Here is a 15821-nt window from a genome sequence, read left to right on the forward strand (position 1 = left end):
TAGCATTCCAAGTAAAGAAGAACATGAAAACTATTCTGCTATAAAACATTGAGTCACACCAGATTTCATACCCCCCAAATAGTTTATATATATTAAACAGGGAAATCACAACAGAAAAAAATGGATTTAGTTCAGATGTTGAGCTGCTATGTAAACCAATTATCTATCCTGAGGGAAACAGCTCTGTCTACAGCTACTTAGGCTCTAGGGCCTATTACAAATCCTGGAGTGGGCTGTTGTTTCAGTTCTCAAGGGAATCTACCAAGTCACATTGGAAATAGTTGACAATAATTAGAAAGCCTGCTTCTGCCAGTATTGCACACATTTTTAATATGTTCCTAAGTGTTATGGGAGATAATACATACGGTTTTTAGAATTCTAGTCATGTTAAGGCAAACCACGGAAAGGACAACTAGACAATAGCCCCAAACTGGACTGCAACAGGCTAATTACTGTGGCTTCATTATAAAACCTCTTTTTACATAGGTCATCTGGGAAGTGTAATTAAAAATGCATTATTGGTGTATTTTTTATTGAAGCAATTAAATTAAAAAGCCAAAAAAAATAATTATGTGAGGAGCAAATAATAATGTTGGTCAACAGCGTTTATCTAAGAAAGAGAGAACATGTTAGTGGTTCATTAGCAGTAAATGTGTTAGCGGGAATGCTGTTTGAAAAATGAGCCATAGAACGGCTTTTAAATACTCAGATTAAAGGATTTATAATGTCAAGTTTATCACAGAAATTACAGATAGTATTACATTGCCATGAGTAATAGCACCTTTAATCTGACTTAGTAAATGATCTACATCACACTGTGTGCTTTCCGCAGTTATGGGGTATATATCTGTTAAATGTTAAATATCTATATCAACTGGATATGTGGACATATACACATACATCTAAAATATATAGGGACATGTGGGATTCTTTAATACAGTAACTACATTTATTACAGAAAAGGCTCTCAACCACCTAATCTGGACTCTCAGAGAAAATGCCAGCCTTCTGGGCATTCACAGATATAGCGTTCTGGCTATTTGATTCAGAGCCATGCCACAAGAGTAAGGAGAGCAGGGAGTGAACCATACTAGAAGAGGTGGCTGGAAGCATTATCCCTGAGGAAGTGAAAGACAGGAAAATGGGCCTGATTCTGACTCCACTTATACTTTACACCATTGACTTCAGTTGTCCCACTTCTGATTTATGCTAGTGTAACTGAAGTTAAAATCAGGCCAGATGCCTTTGGAGATGCTTAAGGAGCATCTCTAAAAGAGACTCTAGCTATACCTTTTAAAAAAGTGGACCAGGCCTTTCTCCCCAGTGAAGCACTCCAGTCACTTCCAGTGTGCAGCAAGAACAGAGATGTGGCCACACCTCCAATCCCACCAAGGCATACTTGTTGCCTCCACTGTGCTACTGAGCACTGTTGGTAGCATTAGCAGACTCCCCTTGCACTCAAAGTGTAGGCGGACACAGCATTATTGCCTCCTCCGTGGAAGAGGTATAGGTGTAAGGGTTTGTATAAATATTGTATATGATTATGTATTATATATATTTAAATGTTTAAATATTAAATTAATATTATGTATAATATAATTTCAGGTCCTGATGAAAAGTTTAAACTTACTGACTTGGTTGAGAGTTATTTACTAGGGACCAGAATCTACTCTCACTTCACTGGTGCAACTCCATTGACCTAGGAATAACCTGGTCCTAAGTATGGCTAAACTATTGGCAGGTCGTAGTTTTCAGAAACTGATGAAGGTTCTGTATTTTGACTATTGCAGAATCATGTCAGTTGAAACCTGAAGAAAGAAATTTTCTCTTAACAATGGTTTAAAGTGATCTTTTCTTATGATATATTACACTATACATTTTGTCTTACACTAAACCAAAAATGGCTAGATTTTTTTTTAAAAAGGAAAATTTAAAGGCAGGTAAACAATTACAAAATGAGCTAGTCTGAATTCACTGCTAATTGTGTGAAGCTGCTAACAAATTTATTATGCAGTGAAACAACGGCCTTTGAAACACTGGGGCCTGCTCCTGCTCCCACTGAAATCATGGAAATCTTGCTCTTCCAGTAAAACTTTGTTGTACTGGAGCACAGCAGCCTTTTCACCAATTAACTTAGAAACCTTGTGTTGCTATTAAATTTGATTTCTAAGACTTTTCTGACAATAAAATATAGGTCATTTTATTTCCCCCAAAATTCAATACCTTTGAGACTCTCCCCCTCCCCACAAAAAAAAAAGGAACCAAAGATGAGTTACCATTAATTTTACACCTTCTTATAATTCTCATTCCTAGCAAGAAAATAGAACACCCCAATTTGAAAACCTAACACTAATTAAATACACAAAAACTTATGTTACTGGGCAAATTGAAACCCTAAGGACCGAAGTCTACATTAAATTACATGAGTGTAATTCCCCTTGGAGTAGGTTCCAGAGGTTCTAGAAGGAATTCTAGTCTGTAAAAGAGGCTTATTGGAACATCTCTGTGGGTGAGATTTACTTGCATTTAGTTTTTACGTATTAGGCTTAGACTTGCATGTTTTATTTTATTTTGCTTGGTAATTCACTTTGTTCTGTCTGTTATTACTCGGAACCACTTATATCCTACTTTTTGTATTTAATAAAATCCCTTTTTACTTATTAATTAACCCACAGTATGTATTAATACCTTGGGGGGGGGCAAACAGCTGAGCATATCTCAGTGTATCATGTATCAGTGTTATAGAGGGCGAACAATTTATGAGCTTACCCTGTATATGCTTTATAGAGGGTAAAATGGATTTATTTGGGGTTTGGACTCCATTGGGAGTTGGGTATCTGAGGGCTGGAGACAGGAGCACTTCTTAAGCTGTTTTCAGTTAAGCCTGCAGCTTTTGGGGGACGTGGTTCAGACTTGGGTCTGTGTTTGTAGCAGGCTAGCATGTCTGGCACAGCCAGGCAAGGCACTGGAGTCCCAAGCTAGCAGGGAAAACAGGCTCAGAGGTAGTCTCAGCACATCAGGTGGCAGTCCGAACGGAGGTTTCTGTGATCTAACCCATCACAACTGGTGCAAGTCAAAATGTCGCAGTTAAGATGCTCATGTTTGAGTGTAGTTGTGTGTCAACCAATTTGCCGTGCGATGAATGGAGCCAAGTAGAGCAGAGTAACAGAGGGCTACTTCTGCAGAGTAACTAACAGAGAGCTCAACTTGAGTTTGAACATTTACTCCCATGAAGTGCCAACCAATTTGCTTAGAAGGTGTTACAGGACCTCACCTTAGCCACAGTTTTCCACAGGTGGTTAAGATATATGAGAGAGATATCTAGGGTTACTCCAGAGTAGACCAGGTGGGATTCATGTTTCAAGCAATGTCCACTGAGAAAGGTATTCAGTTCTTTTGTTGCTGTGGCATTATAAAGATGGAACATATTCAAAACTGTATTGGTCACATTTGGTTGTAAATATCACTGATTACAGTATTCAAAATAATCAAGACAGTCTTTAGATGGTCTTCCATTTTCAGAGAATAATTGTACTTTGGACACCTAAGCAAATGTTATCTGCATATGTGAACTTCCAGGACTGGATAAGTGGAAGGTCATTTGTGTATAGGTTGAAAAGCACGGGTGCCAGCACAGAGCCTTGGGGTAGATGGTTGGTTTGTCTTTTCCATAAACCAATTCTGTGTCCCATGTGCACTTGGAAACTTCTATTGCAGAGGAGAAAGTCAATGAAGTTGACTACCCACTGTGCTCTTGGATCCAGAAATACAGCTTCCATCTTCAGATTTTCTGAAAACCATTTTAATGAATGTTGTCAAAGCTAGCACTTGATTGCAGATGCTCCTATCTCTCTGAAAGCCTGCTTGCTCAACATTTAGTATTGATTCAATTTTTGGGAAATACGTTGAAGAATGAGATGCTCCAGCACCTCGAATGGCACAGACAACAGAGATATTGATCAATAGCTTGCAACATTCTGGGGTCTTTCTCTGGTTTCCGAAGAGCAATGACTTTTGACATTCACCAGGTTTTTGGAAGTTGCTCTTCATTGATCACTTGCATGAAGAACTGTGCCAGCCACTGATGAGCAAACTCTGATGATATGTTGTCATAGCCAGCAGCAGTGCTGCTCCTAATATCACTCAAAGTTTTATCTAACTTAGTGTCTATAAACAGCTCTATGAGTTGCCAAGTGGTGTTTCTTTGAAGGAAATGATGCCATTCGTCACGGACTTGTCAGCTGACATGCTTCTCATGTGGAGCCTTTGACACATTCAGCAGATGGCTAGCAGCTTGGTTTGGCATGACAGGTGGTTAGCTTAGGGCTGGTGAGTGCTGATCTTCGCTCAGATGACAAATCAAATTCCAGCATTTCCGGCTTCAGTGAGTGATGTCTACATTCTGAGTCATCTCTTCCTATCATGCCCATCTAGCAGTATACAGTGGGAGGTCTTCCAAGTCCAGACATGATATAGGTGGAGAGTGACCATTCATGGATGGTCCTTGGACCCTTTGTTTACTTTCACTAATGAAATTGCACCTGGAAATAGCTGGTAAGTTCTGTAGCAGAAGACATCTTTTTTTATTTGTTCTGTTTATTTGTTGTTACACTTTTGAGAGCTGCATAAATAAATAAAGAAATAATGAGTCTGAAGATTCCATAAAATACATGATAGATGTGTGCTCAAGAAGATTCACACTTGCCTATGGCACAAAGTTGTGGCTCTGCTCCCTTCTTTTCTCCATTACTGTGGAAGTTTTCATGGGTAAACAGATACATGAGAGCTAGATGATCCTGTGTGGGATATCAGTTACATTTTCTTCTCTAGCCGATTATTGTGAGTGTCAGTTTGGGGATGGAAAGAGGGGCCAAAGCTGTAGCTAGTAAGAATATTAAATTTCAAAGAATTACATGGATGACTAAGGTACAATTTAAAAAAAGGCAGAAATTATAAGGAGAAACACTTAGAGACTAAGACAGGGCTAACATTCATTTAGTTAGAGCAGAGGATGCTGTACAGACAGTTACCATTTTAGCATATGCTGACTGGTCTTCCTGTCTCATATAATAGATCCATTGTCCGTAAGAGCAGTTACTGGCAGTTTAATAAAGGCCAGTGTGGGTGGGCAGGCCAAATGAAGGCAGTGGCACGTAGAATCAAAGTTTACTTGTTGAGAGAACTCTGAAGAGCACCTACTTTATTCTAGTGAGGACAAAAAATGGTTCAGAAAAAATTTAATATGAAGAGTTGTTACATAATGTATTTCTTCGGTTTTTTATCATACCATAGATGAACTCTAGAAAATAAGTACAAAGAATATGACATCAGTATATGATATATGCAAATTCAGGTAATTAGCAATATTTTATTTATTTATATTTATTAAATAGAGGCCTATCCCATGGTCTAGGTACACTTACAGAATACAAAAACAATTTAAAACACTTTGCAATTTTAAAATATCCAACTGACACAAATTGAAACTCTCTGTATTCAACAACCACGCCCCCAACAAAAGCTTGGGAGGCTTTGCAACATTATGTGATGGTCAGTTCATTTAGGCTCTTATACACCCAGAGGAGAAATTAAATAAAGAATCAAGGATCCATCACTGAAAACACCAGCCTGTTTAAGCTAGGCCTATTGGTTCGAGTACCTCATCTGATCGTAGCTGCTGTGCTTTCCCCGCACTAAATAGGGTAATTTTTAGCCTTGCAATGCTCTAAACCTTTTAAAGTTTTATACTCAGAGCTGCTCTGTAACTTTAGAGAAGGTGCTGGTGACCATGCAAAAAATCGTAGCTATTTCTAACATAGATGACCAAATCTGAAATCACTGCAGAGGGTGATAAAATGAGGTGTAGAATGGTTGTCACTTTTAGGTAGTATATGGGTTCACAGAAGGTGAAGTTATCTTTTGTAAAGATCCAAAAGTTCCACTATATGATTTAGTGCTGATAACCAGGGGCAGATACTAATAGGTTATGATTATATGAGCAGAAAATAACTCCAAGAGGTTAGTCTATGTGGAGGAGTATCTATCAACCTCTAAGGCAAGAGTTAAAATTAGTCTTTCCTTAGAGAAGCAGTGAAGTTAGATCTTTTCCCTTTGTGTGGTCTTCCTGACAGTGGCATTATATATGACAGCTGCAGTCTGTTTCAAACACTAAACTGTGGTTGTTTATTGACATGTCAGGAGACAAAGGATTTGGCCTAGAATTCCAGGCATAAAATGGATTAGCCAGAATTGTGTGAGATGGAAGGGTATCGTAAAAAATATGACATTTCAGGAACTATCATTTTGATTTTGAACATGTGGGAGGAGGAATCACTGTGGATATAGTATGGGAGGTAGTCTTTTGAACAGAAATGTTGATGGTTATGCAAGCAATGACTCAATAAGTCAGCAGATTCAGAGATGTTGGTTAAAATGCTGGTGTGATTGTTTTGAAGTGTTTGCACCTCTCTATAGCTAACAGGCTTGGACATAGGTCTAGTGGTTTCTGGTATAAGCTGCTGATCCTTCTTCTCACTTCTGGTGATTTCATTTCACTTTGCTATCACCAGAGACAAAGAACAACCCGGTTTAAATTTAAACTCCCTGCCCGCTTGTTCGTTAAATGCAGGGGAGGGGCCTTTTCAGGAGCACAGTGGGATCATTGTTGGAGGAGGGCACTGATTTTTAACTCCTGAAGGGACACATTTGGTACTATGGCACCGGTGCCATGGAATATAAGGGGTTGAAATCTGGGCTCTGTTGAAGTCAATACTACCAGTGTCACATGGGGCAGCAGTGGAGAGGAGAATCCCTTCCTTTGTTTATTAAATTGAACTCTTCTACAACTGGAGTGAGTGTTTCTGATCTTCATCATAGATTTTAAGGCCAGAAGGGACCATTGAGATCATCTAGTCTAGTGTAGCACAGGCCATAGAACTTCCCTGAATTAATTCCTACTTCAGGTCCTATAGCTGTGGTTAAACTGGGAAAAAAACAAACATGCAATCTTTATTTAAAAACGTCCAGGGATGGAGAATCCTCCACAACCTTGGCACATTGTTCCAATAGTTAATCACATGGACTGTTGAAAATGTGCACCTTATTTCCAGTCTGAATATGTCTAGCTTAAACTTCCAGCGATTGAATCTTGTTACACCTTTTCCTGCTAGATCAAAGAGCCTTCTATTACCAAATTTCTGTTTCCCCTGTAGGCACTTACAAACTGTGATCAAATTGCCCCTTAACTTTCTCTTTAATAAACCAAATGGATTGGGCTCCTTGAGCCACTATAAGGCATGTTCTCCAATCCTTTAATCATTCTTATGGCTCTTCTCTGAATGCTCTCCCATTTTTCAACATCCTTCATGAATTATTACCACCACTGGACACGGTATGCCAGTAGTGGTCACATCAGTGCCAAATCCAGAGGTAATACACCCTCTCGACTCCAGCTCAATATTCCCCTGTTTACATACCTACATATTAACTCATTTGACCACAGCATCCCACTGGGAGTTCATATTTATCTGATTACCCCCCATGACCCCCAAATGTTTTTAGAGTCACTGCTTCTCAGAATGGAGCGTGGCCTGTATTCTTTGTTTCTAGATGTAGGACTTACATTCGGCTATAGTGAAATGGGTATTGTTTAATTGCTCCTAGTTTACTAAGCCATACAGATTGTTCTGATTCAGTGGCCCAGGGACAGGACTTCTTCATTATTTACCACTTTCCCAGTTTTTGTCTCATCTGCAATCTTGATCAGCAATGATTTTATGTTTTTTTCCAAGGCACTGATAAAAATATTTAATAGGACAAGGCCAAGAACAAATCCCTGTGGGACCCCACTAGAAACAGACCAGCTCAAAGACGATTCTCCATTCACAGGTATATTTTGAGACCTATCTGTTAGTTTTTAATCCATTTAATGTGTGCCGTGTTAATTTTGTATCGTTTTAGTTTCTTAATCAAGATGTCATCTGGTACCAAATCAAATGCCTGACAGAAGTCTAAGTATATTACACTATCACCTTTTCCATTCAAGCTTGTAATTGCGTCAAAAATGATATCAAGTTAATTTGACAGTGTCACAACTGGGGCTTGCCAGATCCAGTGGTCAGAGCAGGAGCTGGAGTTAGGAGTAAAGCCAAGGGTCAGAGCCACAGTCAGAGTCAGGGACCGGGGCAGGGATCAGCTACAAGGCAGGAAGGCAAAAACCAGGAGCAGATCAGGAAAGCAGGAACCAGGAGAAAGGCAGGGAAATAAGAACCAGAAACAAGTCAGGAAGGCAGGGCTCAGGAGTTAGGTAAGAAGGCAGGGTCCAATGTTGCAGTTTCATGAACAACTTCCTGTGTCTCTTTCTGGCTTAAATAGTGTACCCAGTCCAATCAGAAACTCTGGAGTTCCTCCAGTCAGGTTCCTGTGGGCGGTACCTTTAGTGCAGAACCAGGCTTTAGGGCTCCCAATTCTCCAGTCTCTAGTAGAGCCATGAGGTGGTGCTGTGGATGAAGTCCCAAGGCCTCACAGACAGGATCTATTTTCCATAAACCCATGTTGGTGTCATTAATTATATTACTCTTTAATTCACTATTAATAGAGCTTTAAGGTGTCGTTCACTGGGAGCATCGCAGCCTGACTCCGGCAGGACTTTGCTCCATGGATTTTATAGCATACTATCTTCCATGTAGAGCAGTCATATGAACTGCAAGGAGAGTGGAGATTGACAAGGTGTAAACAAGGAACTACTGGTAGATTTATGTCTTTTTGGATTGAGCCAAGGAAAGAGGTGGGGATTGCTATCTTCTCGGTGACACCTAATTGTCTTTACTTTAGAAGCCTTCACTTGAAGAAGGATTGGGGGTAGCTTCCTCCATTACAAGGGATGAGGAATGATGACTGACAAACTTGCCCAGAGGAAGTAGCATTTTTATCATACAGAGGTATTTGGTATCTATCACTTCAAGTGGGGTGTTCGTAATGGCGAGGTCTGCTTGCTGGTGAGGTCAGCAGTATTCATTTGAAAACCAGAGGCAATATTAATGATTTCTTTGTGTTTATTTGTGCAACTTTGTACTAAGCAAATCATTTTCCTTCTACCTGACAGCTACTTATTTGAACGTACACAATATTTATGTACTGTAATACTACTTAAAGTAATGCATATTACTGGAATGTATATGACTTACTATATGAATCTATAACTTGTACATTTATACACAGAGGCGGAGTGTATGTATGACAGCTGTAGTCTGTTTCAAACACTAAACTATGTTGTTTATTGGGAGCATAGCTGTTGGGCCACTGATCATGCATTCTCTTCTATGGCAGACCTGTCCTGCATGTGTGTGTATGTGGGGTGGGGGGGACAAGGGAGGCCTGGGGGGAGATGATTTGGTATGGCATGGCGTCTTCATCATCCATCCCCATTTAGCACCTATGGGTGCTTGTGTTGCACATCATATAAGCTCACAGGCTGTAACTGTAGTCTGCCCCTTTTCCTCCCACCCTATATTGTATGTATTACTTCTACAATGGTGGCAATGGTTTGGCAAGTGGAGACTACTTCCTAGTGTACATGCTAGTTTAACTATCAACATCCTTAGTTGCTTCATCCACCTGCTGTATGTTGTTATAAACCTTGACTTTGAACTCCCTGAAGCAGGGACTGTTTACGTACTGCTTGTGTGGGTATAACACCCAGCAAAATGGGACCCTGTTCCTTAGTTACTCCCATAGGAGCTACCATAATATAAATAACAATAATGACTGTACTTTGAATGACTAACTTTTCCTCTTATACACGTTGATCCTACTTCTCATCTCTAGTCATTTATTCAACTCGGACACAGACTGGTAGAGGCCAGAATTGTTATCTGATGGATCTTTGTTTGCTTGTGTGAAATTCATAGATTCACAGTGTTTAAGGCCAGAAAAGAGCATTAGATCACCTAATCTGACCTCCTGTACATCACAGGCCACTAATTTTCATCCAGTTATACCTATATTGAGCACAATAACTCATGTTTGGCTAAAGTATATCCTCCAGAAAGACATCCAGGCTTGATCTGAAAACATCAAGAGATGAAGAGACTACCACTTCCCTTTGGTAGCAGTGGTTAATCACCGTAACAGTTAAAAACTAAAATTGAGCTGAATTTCTAATTTGAATGTATCTGTCTTCCACTCTGGCTATTGGTTCTTATTATTCCTTTTCTCAACTAGAATAAAAAAGTCCTTTAGTGCCTGGTATTTTCTCCCTGTGAAGATACTTCTACACTGTAATCAAATTTGCCATCACAACTTATTACATCCAGAACAAAATTCACCACTGAGTTAGGAACAAACACACCCTGGTTAGCAGTCCTATCAGAGAGACTATGGATCCAATGAACATGGAGATTTGAATCCTAACCTCTGCTCACTCCAAAGAGTTGTCCCTCCAGAGTAGGGTTGGTGTCGTTGTATGGGAAAACCTGCAGGTCCCAAACTATGCTGTAAATCAGCAGGTCCAGATAACTGGCATCCAAGAGTTTTAAAAGAGCATATTAACACTTGGAACACTGGGGAATTCCAGAAGACTGGAAGAAAGTAATGGTGTGCAAATGTTTAAAAAGAGCAAGTGGGATGATCCAGGTAATTATAGGCCTGTCAGTCTGACATCGATCCCAGGCAAAATAATGAAGTGGTTAATTTGGGACTCGATTAATAAAGAATTAAAAGAGGGAAATATAATTAATGCCAATCAACATTGGTTTATGAAAAATAGATCCTGTCAATTCAAGCTAACTATATATATATTTTGAAGAGATTACAAGTTTGGTTGATAGAGAATATTGTTTGTGTAATAGACTGCTGTACAGTATTTGACTTGGTATTGCACAACATTTTGATTAAAAAACTAGCATGATAATAAATTAACATGGCACACATTAAATGGATTAAAAACTGGCTAACTCATGTCATTGTAAATGGGGAGCAGGTGTTTTTGTAGTGGGGTTTCGCTGGGGCCTGTTCTTGGCCCTATGCTCTTTAACATTTTTTGCCAATGACCCAGAATAAAACATAAAATAACTGATAAAGTTTGCAGATTACACAAAAATGGGGAGTGTTAAATAATGCAGAAGTCAGGTCACTAATATGGAGCCATCTGGATCGCTTGGTATAATGGGTACAAGCAAACAATATGTGTTTTAATATGGTTACATGTAAATGTACACATCTAGGAACAAAAAAAGTAGGCCATATTTACAGGATGGGGGACTCTTTCAGAGTCACTGCTTCTCAGGATAAAGATTTGGGGCTCATGCTAGATAATTAGCTGAACATGAGCTCCCAGTTTGAAACTGTGGCCAAAAGGGCTAATGTGATTCCTTGGATGCATAAACAGAGGAATCTCAAGTAGGAGTAGACAGTTTATTTTCCCTCTGTATTTGGCAATGGTGTGACCACTGCTGTAATACTGTATTCAGTTCTGGTGTCCACAATTCAAGAAGGATGTGGAAAAAGAAGAGCCACAAGAATGATTAATGGATTAGAAAACCTGCCTTACAGTGATAGACTCCAGGAGCTCCATCTGTTTAGTTTAACAAAGAGAAGGTTAAGGGATTACTTGATTACAGTCTACAAGTAACTACATGGGGAACAAACATTTAATAAGGGGCTCTTTAAACTAGCAGAGAAATATATAACATGATCCAATGGCTGGAAGCTGAAATGCAAATTCAGACTGGAAATAAGGCATAAACGTTTAACAGTGAGGGTAATTAACCATCTGAATACTTGACCAGGGCTCTTGGTGGATTCTCCATCACTGACAATTTTTAAATCAAGATTGGATATTTTATCTCGAAGATATGCTCCAGGGATTATTTTGGGGAAGTTCTATGGCCTGTGTTATATAGGAGTTCAGACTTGATAATCACAATGGTCCCTTTTGTCCTCAAAATCTGAGTCTATGAACTTTCTTGTAGCTAAACAGAGGATTTCACTTTCGAGGACTGTCAGTCCAGTATCTCTTACATGCACAAAAACATGTACGTATATTGTAAAATAATTAAAATGTTATGTTGCTATTTATGATGTGTAAAAAATTGTGTGTATGTACATACACATGCATATGTATTTGTTGCGTGAGTAGTTGAGAACAACTGCTTTCTTATGTTCAGCATTGTTGGTACAGTATACATTTGTACTATTATTTCAACATGAATTGCTTATTAAAAAATCTCAGCTCATAAGTCTAAGAATTAATTATGCAGCCTAAGAAACCTGCATAGTTAATCCATTTTTAAAGAATATCTTTACTGAAATTTTAAAAGAAATGATGTAATTTCCTAACAAATACACTAACAGTACAATCCCACCTAAGCAACTTTCCCAGGGGAAACCAATTTTAAAAGCTTTCTCAAGGGTAGTGATGGCATCCCTGTTACTTAAGTCATTTAAACCAGACCGGACGAAGCATTCTAGAATATACTATAGGAAACAATCCTACACCACAGGTCAGAACAGGTCGCTTATTTCATATTGCAATTAAAAAACTCAATTTGTCAAGCATACACACACACACACACACACACACACACATAAAATCCCTCATAAACATCAACCACACAAAACTCCTGACAACTCTAACAATCATTCCGACAGCAGAGCCAATCCCGTTCCATTCTGCAGTGGTCTCCTAGGTAACCAACACAGAGCCACAGAAATTGACTGCAAAGAGTGGAACTAAAACAAAAAAAGTGGCAGCATTTTCCACTATTACCAATATTCTAGTTTTGTTGAAACATAACAAACATACCAATATTAAAAACTGACATGGGTGGGAGCTTGAAACATATTGTAGTATTAGGTTTGTAGTATTAGTATCCTACTAGATGATTAGTAAGCAAAAGGACTACAAAACTGACCTGATAGTTCACCTCTTGTGACTTGTTTATTCTTGTTCTTCGTAGATCAGTGTGGCTCACTACAGTGATATCGCACAGCCACAAAATTTACATGCAATATACAGCTATACAAATGTGCGTATATATAATCTGTGCATATATTATATATAATCAGTGTACATATATTACGTTTAACTGTATCATACGCTATGTGTATATAGTTTTAAATTATGTGTTTATGAGATTTTTATCTAAAAACTTAAGTTGTGTGCAAAATTAACATTTCCCATTTGTTCCAGAGGTTTTCATAACAAAATCCCTGAATCTCCATATTCCTGAGTTATAATTTTATATCTGACTTGGCCCATATTACTAACAAAAACATAGGGGCTAGTAAATTGCTCTTTTGTCTTTGTTGTACAACACAGAACTGTTAAGAATGAAATCCATGCCCAATACAATTCAGGGAAAAGGATATAAGTAAAAATAAAATGCACCGTCTCATTGAAGGCTAGAAATTCTGACTCAGAAGTCCATCCAGATTCTCTCTGTAGCACCTCAGGGGGAAGTACTTTGCTGCATCTCTTTACCTAGTGCAGACAACTTCTCCCCATCTTTCACACCACCACCACACCCCTGTCAGCTCCATGGGCCAGTGATGGGAGGAAGTAGAGAGGGCAGCCAATGCTCCTTCCATCTCTTATCTGCTTGGTAAGCCACATTCCAAATGAGATGGAGGAAATGCTAATATGGGATGTGCTGGGGGATGAAGAGATCTTACTTCCTTGTGCAGCTACATCAGTCTGGGCCACAATTTGGCCATAAGTGTTGTGTTATGATAAGAAAGCATTGTCATCTTTTAACTTATGGGAAACACTCAGATACTATGGGGATGGAGGTCATATCACCTAGAGAGAGAGAGGTAGGTAGGTGTTAGAGAAGCCAAGGTCAATTTCAAATTGAAAAACAGGAAGCACACAAAACACTTTCAGGACTGATAAGCTATAAAATATTTGTTCACAAATTGGTTGGTTTTTGATTTTTAATAAATTCTTTCCTGCCCTGCAGTCTGAGCAGCAATACCAATAAGTATCATATCGTTCCTTTCTATCAATCCCTGGGTGAATTTCTATTTGGTATTTCTCAGTTTTCTTCTTCTATGTAATATAGCTTTTTGGCAGTAGAGGGCACTTATAATATAGACAAACCATAAACATTTATTCTGAAACTCTCAGAAAGCTTTTGTTTAGTTATGTGGAAACTGTAATACTGTCAAATTTTACTCTCTGTTTTGAATGATAAGAATTTAAAAATATAATGAATTTTAGTTTTCCAATTTAAAAATGGGAAAAGGTCATTTTAACACTTTCTTTGTTACAAAGACATTAATATATTTTATATAGTCTATTTAGGGTTACTTTGTTTTGTCCAGTGTTATATCAGCAAAGCAATAATCTATTGTTGTTAGTGTGACACTGTGAATAAAGGAAACCAAATTTTTCTTAAAAGATAATCCGAATTTATTAAATTTCTTTTTACTTTTTTTTAATGATACAGAAGTTAAATGAACTGAGCACAAACAGGTAAATTGAGTAATACAGAGGACCATAATACCAAGAAAAAGTTATAGGTTACAATAAAAATAGAGACACAGAAATATGGTTTAAGTACCTGAAAACTGATTCTGATCACAAGTAGGAATGGTGCACCCTTACTGGGGAACAGTCCTAATAAAGGGACTGATCTTGTAAGGTGCTGAGCACTCTCATGTCTTTAGTACTAAAGTACATAGCAGGATCTGAATCATGCAAAGGATTGGGATTTAAGGGAATAGAAAAATGTGTCTCAGATCATCCCTGTTTGTAGCCAGATGACACGTTTGGATTTTTCTAATTGAAGTATTTTGCTGGTAAAATGTAGTTCACAAAATCCTGCAATCTTCAGCGACGATCCTGCAAAACCTTCATTGACATGAACTGTGCTTAGAGGTCAATGGCTGTACTCACATGGGTAAGGAATTTCAGAATCAAGCCTTAAAATAACAAGACCATGTTTTACTCCTTTTTTTCTTTTCTATCATTCTATCTATCATTCATTTGATTTTTATTACATGAATTTGGTTAAATACTCCCAACACATTAAGAACAGCCTCTGTAAAATAAAAATAACACAAAAAGGCACAAATCTTCACCACAAATTGGCTGTTTGAAGATATTGGATCAGATCATCAATGGGCATCAGCTGGTGTAGTTCCGATGATGTGAGTGAAGGTATGCCGATTGACATCAGATGAAGAGCTGGTAAATTATTTATCAGAACAGTTTCCCCTAACATTCTGGATGAGATATAACTGTCTTCAAAATTTTAATTATTTTAAATATGTTCACAAAAAAACCCATTCTTACATTAGCCAAGGCCCTATGGAACAATAAATTCAAATGGCTAGTGCTTATAACTTGATCTGGTCTTCAGCTTAACTTGCAGTACTTCCATGGCAGAAAAACAATGGGCCAATTTTCTGCTGGTATAAATTGGTGCAGCTCCATTGACTTCAATTGCTCTGTGCCAATTTATACCAGCAGAAAATTGGTTCAATATGACCATAACCGTCATCATCGTGCAGCTGATTTCACTGAATTTACTTAATTCTTCTTGTCTTTCCATTTCTTTGGTAAGTGTCATAGATAACTATTGGCTCTGCCCACTGTCATTCACTGTCCTGGTTTACTTATCCTTTGCCTGAAATACCAACAATACCTCTATCATGGCAGTTGGCACAGAGACCCTCACTGATCCAGCCACATTGACGCTAACCTCTGTACCATCTACCAAATACACAGAAGTTATCAATATTACTGACATTAGTGAGTGATCTGTGTGCGCCTTACCGCCTTACCGTACAGTGGTACATACCGCAAACTAATACGAGAA

Source organism: Chelonia mydas, chromosome 11 (assembly GCF_015237465.2).
Source record: "Chelonia mydas isolate rCheMyd1 chromosome 11, rCheMyd1.pri.v2, whole genome shotgun sequence".
Taxonomy (NCBI): Eukaryota; Metazoa; Chordata; order Testudines; family Cheloniidae; genus Chelonia; species Chelonia mydas.